We start from the raw sequence: 14,362 nt of genomic DNA, 5'->3' as shown, positions 1-14,362 counted from the left end.
CCCAGAGAATTTGAGATAAGTTTTTTAGGAGTACTTTATGATTTGGAGGAATTTTGCACTGCCACCAGTAAGGTGCTCAGTCTGTTCAGGAAGCATTCTGGAGTCCATTCGAATTGAAAATTTTTTTCTTAAGGAGTACACTTTTCTGAAATCCTTCAGTGACTTTAGGTCCTTAGAATTGAATTGGTTTTTGCAACAGAGTTAAAACCGGACTTTATTTAGGTAATGCTCAATATTTTAAAAATATTCTTTTAATAACTAAGAAAAGATGGTCCTAAACTTGTAACTTGAATTTTTCTCTCTTTATTAAACCATCTTCTGAAGTCAATCAGCCCATGAGTTGGCTGTATGCATTATGGAAGAAAATTCTGCATTTGCATGCTTGAATTTGCCACTGATGTAGAAGACATTGTAAGTATTTTGGATTATGAGAAGCTCAGTCCAGGAAGACACAGAGCAGTAGCAATGCCCAAATTGTGGCATGCCATGGCTCTGACATCCTGGTCACATGAGTGCCTATGATGGGAAATTGGCTATCTTGTTTTTGAGCAGAAGGCAGAAAGATGATTGTAAATAGAAAGCATAGATTATCGGATTGTGAATATATTTTGGTGCATTCATAATGTTGTAGTAAAGATGATTGATTTATCTGAAGCAAACACAAAAGGACTACATGAAATACAGCAAAATAATTGTCCTGATGGCAAAGTTGGATTTAAAATGGAAAAATGATACCAAAATTATATTAAAAAGGCATGCAATTGCAGGAAAGCATGGATAGACATTTTAAATTGTTCACTGGGAACAAACAAAGGGAATTTTCTTGGAAATGCTGTCTCTAGCCTCAATTAAAACCAGATAACATAGGTTCAGAGTTGTGCTTGTGCTCATGTTTGCATCTATTTCTGAGTAGGCATGGCCCCCTGAAATTACAGCAGAGCTCTGAACGTTTTCTTCCAGTCCCAAACCTACATTTTGCTCGACCTATTGCTAATTTCCCTTCTTTTTCATTCACATGTTGTTCCTTAAATGTGCACAGACATGTGGCTTTGATGGCTCCTCCCTTTGGAGAAGCAGAGCTAAGAAGAGATAAATTAATATATGGATGTTTGCTGAGAATTTTGGTTGTACTTTGCCAGAGTCCTGGGGTAAATGCAAGCAAGCAGTAGAGGCCGAATATAAAAGAGAGAAGCATCTTTTATGGCCGTATCTCATTGGAGACCCCAGCCTGGAGTGAAGTATCTCATTATATGTTATGGCTGAGACTTTATGCTATGGGTTTTCTTTTAGTGGTGAAGATTATTATCTTCCCCCAAATAGTCCCACTGCTGTATTATCTCAGCAAATAGTCCATCTGCTTATCTCAGAATCACAGAACCACAGACATGGACTATGAAAACAGAGACTTCATTTAGTGTGCCTGTGGATTTGTCCTGAGTTCAGGCTCTGAGAAAGCAAATTAACAAAAATCATTAATGAGAAAAACCCATATTGACTACTTTGTATGTTACAGTATCTGTGGTGAGGAATGTTTTTTGCACTCTGTGCAGTTTAGTAATTTCTATTTCTACTAATGCAGCAGTTATTAAAACAGGATCTGTGTTTTAAATTGTGGTGGAAGAGTACAATTATTGCTCTGGTGTACCATGCTCTGCTGCTTTTGCGTATCTGACATGGTCCAGCAGCTTTAATGCTGCCACAAAAATATGTGCAAATGAGCAAACAAATAGAACAGATTTCATCAGTTCAGTTGAAACCGCCCCATTAGGTTAAAACTTGCAAATGAAGAGGATAATTTCAAATGGTTTATCTAAAGTTACAAAAATAAAAGACAGCTTTGGGATTGGGAACTTGCTGTCTTGTGCTCAAGTGAGTCTATTGTCACTTCCACTTAGAATTCTCAATTTGACCTTTTCAGCTTCAAGACAAACTGGATGAGAGCCTGTATGCTAAGGCAGGGCTGTCTTAACAGAATACGGGTGCGAGGTGAACATCAAATTTCATCGTTACCCTATGATTGCCCATTACTGGTCATCACTTCTTAGATTGTCAGGCAGGTCCATCTCTGATGAGGTTATGAAGTTTTGTGCTTGCAAGTTCATTTTTGCTGTTCTTCATGTGAAACCAGAGATCCTAAACAATGCTTATTTATTTTCAGTTTTAATGTGTCACACGGTGCATATATTGATTCCTTATGGCTTAACTACAGACTTTAGTTTGAAGTTTGTTATAAAAGAATAACATGAATATAATTACTGCATTTTACAGATCTATGTTTGCTGCAAGATGCTTCAGCATCAAGGATCCCACAGGCAAAGCAGACTGCTATACTATTAAAGGCTTGGACGCAGAACGACTTGGACATTTCACTTGATACTGAAATTAAACTTGTTTTTCACATATGTAGGAATCTGTATTTAGAATAGAAGCATCTGCTTCAAGTCTTTTCTCCATGCATCCCTACTGCATTCACCAGGGTATTGTCAGGAATACTGAAGTCCTCTCTTGGACGTGCAAGCTAGATAAACCTGTGCACATGTAAATGCTGAAGGAATATGGCCTGGGTGACTGACAGGTGAGCAAAAGAACAAAAAGTATCTGTTTGGTTGTCTGAGCCTGAATCTGACCCAGGATGACCACAAGGAAATATCACCTTTGTTCTCAGAGGGGTCTGACCACGCAGTGCCTCTTTGATTCATCTTGTTTCTCATGGTGTTTACAGCACATTAAAGCCTTCTATATTGATCCTTCTGAAATGCTGCTGCATCAAAGAAAAGGTATCCATTTGTTCCTGTGGTATCTCACCTGTCTGGTTTTACAAGAGCAGGACAAGAGACATCAGTGAGACAGTCTACTCTATTTAATTTCCAGGGCTGAAAATTTTACAGGTACTTCTGCATTCTGCTTACAGAAAAGAATTTCAATTACATCTCAGGTTACTTCGTTTATATGATGAAAACTCAGTATTAAAGTTAAACTAAAAGAATGTCTGTCTTTAATGGAAATGTCACAGAAATTTATCTTTGCTTCAGCCTCCACAAAGTCTGATATAAAAAAAGAGAGAGGTATCTGAGGGGTTCTAAGTCCTGTGGCCAGCCATGGCATCTTTTCTGATCTTGACTCTTAGGACCATATTCTAGATATTCTATGATTCTATATTCTTTTTTAAAGAGAGTCTCCTGTAAGAGGTAGTCCAGGAGGCACAGGTAGATTTCATCCTTTTGTGAAATCTTACATATTCCTAATTCATTGAAAGTCATTCTTGTCTGACTTTCCTGTAGACAGCAGTGCTAGTTTCTAGGATAATACCTTCCCTGCACTTGCCTCCTCCTCAGTCGGTGACCCTGTGTGTGAGTTTTAGTGGTGAGGATCTCCACTCAGCCTTACCCTTCAGATCAGTGTGCATGCTTACAACTGTCCCTCACACAAATCCGTGCTTGGAAAAGATAGATGTATCTCATGATCAGCTCTTACCTGAGCTCAGACTTTGTAGTAATTAATGATGGTGGGGTGCTACTGGACTGTGTTTGGGACACAGCCTGATTCTTCACCCTAGAAACACCACAGTGAGGTAAGACAGAACCTGCCCCCACCATTCCTTGTTCTTATTTTCTTCTCACTTTGATTGTAGCAAGCTACAAAAATCCCTCTGTTTGTAAATGCACATAAGAGTAACCTTACTTCCAAGGGGGATTGTAAGATATTTTTCCCCTATAATAGTTTTTGATCCACAAAGAAAAAGCTGCCACAGTGGTGTGAAGGAGCTGATGCTAGAGGCTAAAGAAGTGCATGGTAGTCAATAAGATGAAAGGTCTGCTGTATTAAAGCAGCCTGGATCTGTGATCTCTTCTAGGATAAGCCACATGCTTCTTTGCTCAGCAGAGGTCTTGCTGGAGCTGTGACTTCTGCCCTGTCAGCGAAGTGCCACTATCCCCATACCCTGTATTTTGTGTTTGAGGGGAACATTGTAGCATGATAGAGATGGAAAGATCTCCATCATGCTACTGCTTCCCCATAAGCTTAACCTGGTTCAGTTAAAGGTATTTATTCACCCATGTCTCACCAAAGCACAAGAGAAATCTCTTCAGGGACCTTCTGGGTGTATCACCCTATGTTTAAGTGCTGGCTTTGTCTACATGGCCACAGAAATTATCACAGGGAACACAGCAAAAGGACTGCTCCAACATCCATCAGTGCCCACAATGATGTGATGTTTGTTCTGGAAGCAGCAGAAAGTGAAATAAGGCCAAACTGTTCTTTCCATGTGCACTGTTTGCGTTGTATTAATCTAGTAATATGTTTTTGTACCCCTGGTGCTTTCCATCTCTGATATTTGCAATCTCACAAACAACAGCACAAACAGAACAGGGTCTGCAAGAAATAATAGTGTGTTTTGTGCCTTTGTTTGCAGTGAGCACAACCTCATGGGTTGCATTTCAGATGGGTCTACAATATAAGAACCTTGACAGTGTTGAGAAAAACGTACCACAGGACGAAAACAGTAAAACCACTGTCTGCTATTTTTTGGTGGAATGTCCTACAAAGGACTTGTGGCAAGGTGTTTTAGGTAAACTTTTAATCAGTTGAGAAATGTAGTCAAAGTACTTAGCATCCTATATGCAATGTTGCAGGATTCTATGCTATAAAATAAGCTTTGTTCTGCCTTTAAAAGGCAAACTTTTCTTCAGTATCTCAGCTGATTATTAACAGGAGCAATATATAGATAGTGCCTTGAGCAGTCTGGTTTGCTGGATGGTGCCCCTGCTCATGGCAGGGAGGGTGGAACTAGATGATTTTTAAGATCCCTTTCACCCCAAACCATTCTAGGATTCTGTGATTCTATATGTCAGTGTACAATCTTAGAAAAATTTTAGGGATTTTTCCTTCAAACCAATGAAGCAAAAAAGCTCAAAGTGTCAGAGAATCCCGTAGACTTAGAGCAAAAGATAGGTTTCTATTCCTCACCACTTAAGTAAACTTCTTTACTATGAAGAAGAAGTGTCAGTTGGTCATGTCTCATGTTTTGATTTTCAGTGACCTGATGCTCTACCCATCATCTGCTACATTTCACTTGCCACCCTGGGGACACACACTGGCAATGGGGAATGTGTTTGTGTCTGCACATGATGTAAAATCTTGGGGGTCATAGGGAAGAGATGGTGCTGTATCAGAACAGTGGCCATTGCCTCTTGGAGCAAACAGCAATGATGATGGTGGCAGCCATTGATATCCATCCCTGGCCACACTACTACATATTTTGGGTAAAATGAAGTGATTTTCTTCATCTTTGATGATGGTGTTCCATAATCTCTTCAAAGGTTAATAGAAAACTAATTGGCTTTCGTATGCATGGTATCCAGAGGAGAAACTGAAAATAATGGGCTAAAGTAGATAGAAGAAACATGATCTCCAAAGAAAAAAGCTTGCCTTGATCCTCACCCCTCCTTTGGAGATAAAAGTGCCCTGAAGAGTAATTCATGTACTAGCTAATGGAGCTCACTGCTGGCAATGTCCTTTTTTTATAGGAAGAGTGGCCTTCTAGTTCAAAAGCTACTACCAATTTTAAATAAGACAGCATTGAACAAGAAGAATCACAGGCTCTTTGGTAGCCCATGCCAGGTCCCAAAGACCATTCTGGATGCTTTGAGTAAAAATTGATGTCTTGAATTTTATCCATGATTTGAAATGTTCACTGTCTCCAAGGACAGAGGGGTCAAAGACACAGATGTAATTCAATTTCCAAAGTGAAATTCAGCCCCATGGGATCACCTTGGGAAAAGTTTTGTTACCACCCTAGATAGTTGACCAGGTTTTCATACCTTTGGCCTGAGAGCAATTTTTCTGGCCTGGCTGTGTATTGCCTTCTGTTGCAATAAGTAAGATAAGTGCAGATTGCTGAGACAAAGCCTGCATAGAAAAAGGCATGGTTGGAAAAATGCCTAGGTACACTGAGCACGCCTCCTTCTCCAGGAGCAGGTCAGGCTATTGCAATACTTCAGTTTTGTTATGTACTTGTATGACAAATGGCAGTTGAGTCCCATCAGTCAGTTACATGGATATAACTTGTCATTTTTGCTTCTAGTTCCTTTCCAGAAATGAGGTAGGGTTATCTCAGTCCTTGCTGAGGCATTGCCAGGTAGCTCCCACTCAAAGGCAGGACTCACCTGAACACTGAATCCTTTGTTCCACTGCCCTTCCTTGACAAGGGGCAAATAATAATAAGACCACTGTTTACTGATAACCTGTTTTCCTCAGAGCATGCACAAAGAGACTGAGATCAAAAGGTTTGGCAGTGGAGGCCTTTTCTTTGCCAAATGTAGCCTCCAGTATTTCAGTGTAATTAAAGTGCTAAGCTCCTAAATGGAAGCAGCCATATGTGCAGTTAACTGCATTAATGTTTAAATAGGATGTATGCCCATGGATAGAGACACAGAAATACTGATTTCCTTTGGAAAACACTTTTGTTGTGTACTAGCAGCAGAATTATTTTTCCTCTCACTGCTACACCAGTGAAGACAACTGGAGTGTGTTTGTTCTTGAAAACAGAATGGTCTCTATTAAAAGTGAAAAGATATGGCTTCCCTTTTCTGTGTATATCAATAAATGCACTTCACTTGCTTATCAGTTCTCTAGTAGTGTAGCTGTGCTGTGGTTCAGCCTGGCAGGCACTAAATACTTCCCAGCTGTTTGCTCACTCCCCCACAGTGGAGAGAGAACTGGAAAGAAGGTAAAACTATTGGGTTGAGATAAAAAGAGTTTAATAAGACAGAAAAGGAAGGAGGGAAACGCCCCTCTTATCACTCCTTCCACCCCCCAAAAAAAACCCCACCCCACCACAAGAACAATAACAACAACAACAGCAGCAACAACAATAGCAATAATGATAAAAAAATATTCAAAACAAGTGATGCTCACCGCAGTTGCTCACCACTCACTGGCCAGTGCCCTCCTGACCACTTTCCCCAATTTTATTGTTCAACATGATGCCACATGGTATGGAAAATCCCTTTGGCCAGTTGGGGTCAGCTGTCCTGGCTGTATCCCCTCCCATCTTCCTGTGCACCTCCAGCCTCCTTGCTGACAGGGTAGTGTGAGCAGCTGGAGTCCTTGACTTAGAGTAAGCACTACTTAGCAACAACTAAAACACCAGTGTGTTGTCAACATTATTATCAACATTATCCTCAACATTATCCTCATCCTAAATCCAAAACACAGCACTGTACCAGCTACAAGGAAGAAAATTAGCTCTATTCCAACTGAAACCAAGACAAGCTATCCTCTGTGTTATTTGTGCTTTAAGAGTTATAAAATGAGTGAAGGATTCATCTAGAACTGCCTGTGTCTCCACTTCTGTTAAAAACAGAGGATTGCATCTGTCAAAAAAGAAACCACCCAGACTTTATGAAATCTAAAATAAGAAAAAAAAATCATAATTACATCAGCATTTCATTACTGAGCTCAGCTTGTTCAGTTGTCCTTAAAAGCCCAACAAGAGAGATGAGCACAGCAGCAGGCTGTGGATGTTATAAGATTTGATTCATTTTGGTTTTGGAAGGTAAGGAAATCATTTCCAATGTCAGATTGCAAAATCCACTTGCCACCTGCCAGATCACCTACAGGAGCATGTTCCCTGTGTAGCTCTACCAAGATGGCTCAGAGACCTCAGATATCAGGCATTTCAGATTCAGTACAAAACAGCCCAAAGTCCATCCCCTAATCTGCACACCGTAAGTAGAAAGTAAGGAATCTGGGGGTTTGTGCAGCACAATGATGCTACAAATTCCTATGATCCAGCCTGGTGTCCTGTGTGCCTACAAGCGTATCTGGAGGACCCTGTGGAGGGAAAGTCACCAGGCTGCAGGTAGAAGGATGCTAAGACTGCTACTCATAGAGAAGCCTGTGGTGTCCTGGGTACAAGAAGTAGATGGTACTGTATAAGGGCATTGGGTTAAACAGGCAAGTGCAGAAGGGAGAGTGCAACAGCTTGCCATTCTGCAGGTAGTGATTATTTCTGTCTGTCCTGTCTGTACACAGCTGAGGACAGGCAGGAGAAGTGGTTTTAACTTCTTTGCTCTTCTTATAGATTTCCCCTCTTTGGCTTGCTGGTTTAGCTGAAGTGTTTTATATTGAACATCTGTTTCACTGCCTCTTTCATGGCAGTGCTTTTGCATTGTCTTGGCTTTGGGGTGTTGAAGCTTTCAGTGAAGAACAAGGTAAAGTTGGGCTTTGATGGTTGTCTTGTGCATTGCTTCTTTAGTGTTTGTATAACTAGAGTGTGGGACTCTGGATGGGAAGATGGAATCAATGCTCAGTGTATTAGCAGAAGGTGACAGCAGAGCCAGCTCTGGTCCCCTGCTTCTCCCTGCTACAGCAAAAGCCAGATCCAGATAGATATATCAAGGACTATGTGAATTAGGATGGTGTAAATACATAAAATCAACAGTCCTAATTCATTCTCTCTTTAGACGCTGACATAATGAAAAGGTCTACTCTACATTCCTCTAACTACAAAAAAAATGAAAATAGCTGATTAATCTGTGGAAGACTCACTTTTCTTGTAACTCTTGAAAAACATTACTATGCTGAATATACAATAAATACTGTGGGGTTTCTATGCTGCACAAAAATGTATATGAAGAATGGATATTTGTCATCCTTTAGCCGAATTTTTCCATGCCTCTCCAGCCAGTTATTTTAAGGATGAGGTGAACCATGGCCTGTTTCTGCCCAGTGATTATAAAAGCAGTCTAGAATTACTGTCTCAGATGCAGGTGTCTTTTGTAACCCTTTTTGTTGTACTACTTTTGTTTAATTCAGTTTCACAATTTGGATAGAAAAAGCTGTATGGAAACCAGGCATAAGATCTGTTATGCCAAAACTAAGTGCAAAATTTATTTTATATAGGTAAAGATGATCTGGAGGGCATAAAAAAATGTAGGGGATAAAGTAACCCACCCAAAGATCACCAGAGTCATGGTTTGCTGAGGTGGGTGCTTTGGCATCTCTTGTCTGAAGTGGGTGGTGTGGAGGTGTCAGGGCTCTCCCTGCCCATTATCTTGCCAGCAGTGAGCCTTCCCACCCTCAGCAGAGGAGACTGTTTCTCAGGCTCTCTTCTGACCTGTTTTAGACATCTGGGTTGACGTAAACTTAAGTTGCTTGGCGCACTTGTTTCCATCCCTCTGGACTCTTGGAAACCATTGCAGAGGTGAGGTGTCTGCAGCCCCAGCAGACATTCCTCTATGGACCTGGTCAGAGCTGGGATGAGGAAGGGGAGTCTGCAGCAAGGCTGCATCCTGGAGGAGCTCACAAGGGGGAAACACGAGGTGCAGCATGGTGGGATGGTGCTGGCAGAAGGCTGTGGGTTGTACAGCACAGATGTGGCCCAATTGTTGCTTGTGGTTTCACAGATGGATTAACATCATCCTTCAAGATCCCTGTAGCTGTGCTGAACCAGTGAATTAACAGCATCCTGCAAGATCCCTGCAGCTGTGCCGAACCAGTGACTGCTCAAGATACGCAGCTTGAGAAAGGAGCTTTCACCTGGGCTGCCCACAGGGGAGCATTAAACCTGGCACCAGAATGAGACTGCGCAACCAGCTGCCCTGCTCTGTCTAAACAAATGAACTGTGAACAACAATATAAGCTCATTAGGGCAGGGAACATCACTTTTGTTCTCTATCTTGTTCTCTTTTATTCCTATACTGTCATAGTAGAGACAATAATATAATAATGCTGTATTTATGAGCCTTAGGCACAGAACACTTTAAATAAATTAATTTTAATGTGCATAAAATGAAATACTCTTTGTTTTAAATAATTTACCTTTGTTTATAACATAATTTATTATTGTCTAATATTTTGTCTAAGTTTGTAGTGTTTTGTAAAATAACTTAGCTTTTGCATTTCTGAAAAAAGAATTAATAGATTTTAAGGTCATACTAGTCATTAAACTGATTGGGACACATTTAGTAAGATTAATTTTGCATTCTGATGCTGAGTACTCTGCTGGGCAAATGAAAACCAATTAGCTATAACGAACCTTTGGATTTGCTATTCATTTTGCAAACCCAGAAGAAACAGAAGACAGTAATACTAGCTGCAATTAGGCTTCATCAGTCCCATCGGACCCATTAGAAAAGAATCATTTTAGGTTTTCCTTCATATTTGCATTTTCTCCATGCACTTCTTCCATGCTGCAGGAGAGAGGGGATTCATAATGGCAGAGAGGGGGAGGAAGGCTCATGACTGAGAAATAAATATCACAAAGGCAGTATCAGATGTCAGAGATCATAAACCAGGTAGAATAATGACTTTTTTATTGCATTACCCCCCACTTGTGGGATGGGGTTTGGTCAGTGGCTGAGTGCTGGAAGGAGGGGACCTCAGAGTTTTTGCTGTTAGTGGCTCATAAGGCTGAAGCTTTGAATCAGCACTTGAAAACACAAAGGCCGCCTTGTGTAAAGTTCCCATCTCTGGTTGTAAGTAGTCATTACCTCTGAGAGGGTGTTCAGAACATGTGTAGGAGTTTCCCTCTGCCAAGAGAATATTTTGAGATGTCTGGTTTTCAACAACTCAGTTTTCTTTCCATGTTTCAGCTCTTTCCTAGCAAGGCAGTTGTGTCAACCATTTGCAGGTTTTTTAATTAAAAGTATTACTAAGTCTAACAAGGGCAAAAGCCTGCTTAAAAAGTAGTAGATATGACTTTCTTTTTCTTCTCCTTTTTTAATATCATTTGTATTTTTTTAAATACAGGTTTTAAATACAAATTTAAATATATGTTTTTTAATTTACATTGACAGCTGCATGTCATCTTGGCCGTCTCCTAGCATTGCTCAGAATGAGAATGAGATGCCAGCATTACTCAGACACACAGCGTGAAGGTGATTGATCCCGTGTGTCATCCTCCTTTCCCTGGCAAAAGCCAAGCACCTCCCAAGTTCCTCAGGAACACCTACGCTGTTAGTACATTCTTTGCTCCCTTAAAGCAATGCTTGCTGCTGTTTATTCCCTGTCTTCTGTTCACTATGAACATTCTTTTGTTTGTCTCTTGTAATGGGCTTTAAATCTGCTCAAATTATTTGGTAATCTTTAGAAAGACTATGATTGGGGTTTTTTTCATACTGTCAGTGTGCAGAAGGAAAATACAGGGTCCATTGTTCCCATCAGCGGTTAGCTGAAGGACATTTTGGATCTCTGCAGAGAGATAGCGCTAAAAGGCACAGTGGGGTGCAATGGGATCCTGTAAGGAAGCACATCAGGCTGTGCTCTGTTGCTGACTTTCCAGTGGGCATTGTTTGGATGGGATGGCCCTTCTGCGCCTCTCCTAATCCTTCTGAGGATTATGGCATTGTGCTTCCTGGGGGGCATTGGTTGATGTAATCCACTGCTAAGTGAGTGATTTGCTGTAGTATAATGCTGAAATGCAAAGTAGTATTTTTACTCAAAATATACTGTTACATTGCAGCAAACCCACTCTGTCTGGAGCCATGAAAGATCCATGCAGAGTAATGATGTGTGCTTGTTACAGGGTGTGTCAGGGGGAATTTGGGTTCCGTGTTGAGCATTTCTGTTGAGCCCAAACTCTCTGTTACAGTTTAACAACATGACAGTAAGTGTTTTACAGGTATCTGCCTCCTATGACAGATTTGCAGGGCTCTTTGGGTTTGCTTTCAGTGCCGTTTGTTCTTAATTCTGAGTCTTGTTTCCACAGTTCTTCAAAAGACCCCTAAATGTTAACTCAGTGTCAATTACCATATTTAATTGTAGGACCATATTTAATTGTAGGTTTAAATTTTTTATTCTTCCCTTATTTTTGCTGTCATTATAATTTCTGTGAGGTACTACATATTGATAGTGGGAAAATAATTGTTTTATTCTCAACTCAGGCTTCTTAAATTTTCTTATGCCTCATCAGAGAAGATACTGTTCTCACAAATCAATAAGAACTAAGGTATTTCTACCAACAATGTCTTAAAACAATTGTTTTGTTTTGTTTTGTTTTCATTTAAAACTGACTTCTGTAGTGGAATTGAAGGGAAAGCAAACGTAAGCCTCTATATTCAAGGTTTACCAAGGAGGCTGCAATTGTATCAATACCATGTAATGATAGACTCAAAATTTGTTTTGAAGTGCCTGCTACTTTCTTGGCTTTACAGCCTTGAAGAATTTCATGGGTAAGCTGGAGCAGCTGGTGGTGTTGCTCTTTTACTGTCACAAAAGCCAGAAGCTCCTAACCCTGCTGAGGGAGATAAATAGCATGAAATTTTTCATGCATGTTTGGCAAGAAAAAAAATATTGTCTATTTGCTTTGTGAGTACCTTAAATATTACACTTCCTGGGTCTGAGTGCCCCTTCCAACAGAAACTATTCCATAATTCTACCTTTTTCAGAAACAGTGAGATCCACAGTGCCCATGCATCTAAAACTAAGGACATTGTCTGGAATAACACTCAGTAAAGTCTAGGACGAACAGAAGGAATAGGAAGATGCACTGTGCTCCTCAGTGCTAATCTTGAACAGAAGCTGAATGTTTCTTTTCCAAACTCAGGTTTGATTTTGCCTTTTCTTGTTGTAGCAAATTGTTCTGCATTCATGGGTTTACAGTCTTTTTAAAAATAATGTTTGTTTCAATCCTGTTTAAACAGTTTAATCCCTCATAAAGTATTTGATCTGGTAGAGCGCATACTTAGGTTTATATATAATCAGTACTTATTGGGGGCACCAAGCAGGCTAAGTGAAGACTAGAGTAGCACAAGTGGTAAAATTAAATGAAAACTGAAAAAAAATAAAGGAGTGTGACACATGTAGTGAAGGTAAAATAGGGTTTAGGAGCTGTGTGACAAATCAGTCATATGGAAAAGGCAGGAAAAGTGGGGGGCTGAAAGTGGGGAGCTGAAAGTGATTGTTTATTTAAAAGCAGTGCCCTTACCTAGCACTGGACTGCCAGCTGCTCATGCCTCTCCATGAGCTGAGCCGTGGTTCAGGCCCCTAGGTGGTGTTATAGCACTGTAATTCTCAGCTACCTCCTATTGCCTGATCTGCACTCTGAAGGGTCCAACTGGTAAGATAATATCCTAAGACAGTCTTTGGAGGGGTCATGTTATTTTGGCAGATGCCACCCAATCTTATCAGTCAGTATTGGGCTGCTTTTCTCAAGTAATAGTGTGAACTACAACTTCACTCTTTGAAAACTGAAGTTTGCTTATTTGGTAGCTATTTCTCAATTATGTTAGTGTGCCCTTAATTCTTGTCTTTTATATCAAACAAAATTCTTTTGCAGAAACAGAGGCTTGTTTATATCTGACCTTGCAGCTTGTGTGTCAAGTTTCTTTGACTGACCAAGCTCTTGCAGATGATAAATCTTAATAGAAGAGCAGAGAATAAGTTCCCAAACCAAATTTTCTCCATAAATGATCTTTTTCTGTGTGTCTCAACAGTCAGGGACTCTCCATCAAGTGTTCCTTATTATAACACACCTGGGGTTTCAAACCCCAGAGAGCAAAGCCTGCTATAGGAGAAAGGCCAGCTACGCCCTTGTCTCAGTCATGAAATAAAAAAAAAAAGGTCTTTGAACACACGTAGGGTATTGGTATTTAATGTTACACAGTTTGTATCTGCAGAGTGTTTCCATGAATAGAAGTTCCTTGGCTGCAGGAGCTGCTTGAACTGCTGGTCTGTAGGGAATGATGCTGCATTCCCTCTTGATCAAGGTACAGCAGGTCTCAGGAATGAGAATTCATGTTTTCTTCTGGAGGAGATTGTTGATGAAGATCTCCTTGTGATAAGGTGTTTTGGTTTTGGGTTTTTTTTGTTTTGTTTTGTTTTGTTTGTGTGTGTGTGTGTGTGTGTAGTGGTAGTTTTGATGCTTTTTCTTAACCTTTGCTAAGTTAGTTCTGGTGACCTATTAAAGGGCAGTGAAGTGCATCTTTGAGGCAGTTGGCTGCTGTTGCATTTCTGCAGAAGAGCAAAGCTTGTAGAACTGTCTAAAATAGTCTGAAAGGAGCCAAGAGAGCAGTGGGATTTTTCATATGAAATATCCCAATGTGTGAGGTTTCTCAGAGGTGTCTCAATTTGCTTAGTAGAGTTGACCAGTCTCAGTGCTTTGTCACAGCCAAGGTAATAGTACTTGAATTCATGTTCCTATTTAGTCCATAAGCATGTAAAGACCTTTCACATTCTTTTAAATTAAAAAAGATGACCACAAAATTTTAATAACAAATGAAGGCAGCTTCTTCTCTCATCCTGCATTTCTCTCTCCAGTGCTGTGTTTACTTTTGGTGTGCTCCTGAGTGAGTGAGCGAGCAGCAGTCCCAGCCCATATGGGCAAAAAAAGGGACCAGTCTTCTCTTAATTTAGATCTTAT

Source organism: Pithys albifrons, chromosome 1, assembly GCF_047495875.1.
Source record: "Pithys albifrons albifrons isolate INPA30051 chromosome 1, PitAlb_v1, whole genome shotgun sequence".
Lineage (NCBI taxonomy): Eukaryota > Metazoa > Chordata > Aves > Passeriformes > Thamnophilidae > Pithys > Pithys albifrons.
This window is presented reverse-complemented; position numbering follows the sequence as displayed.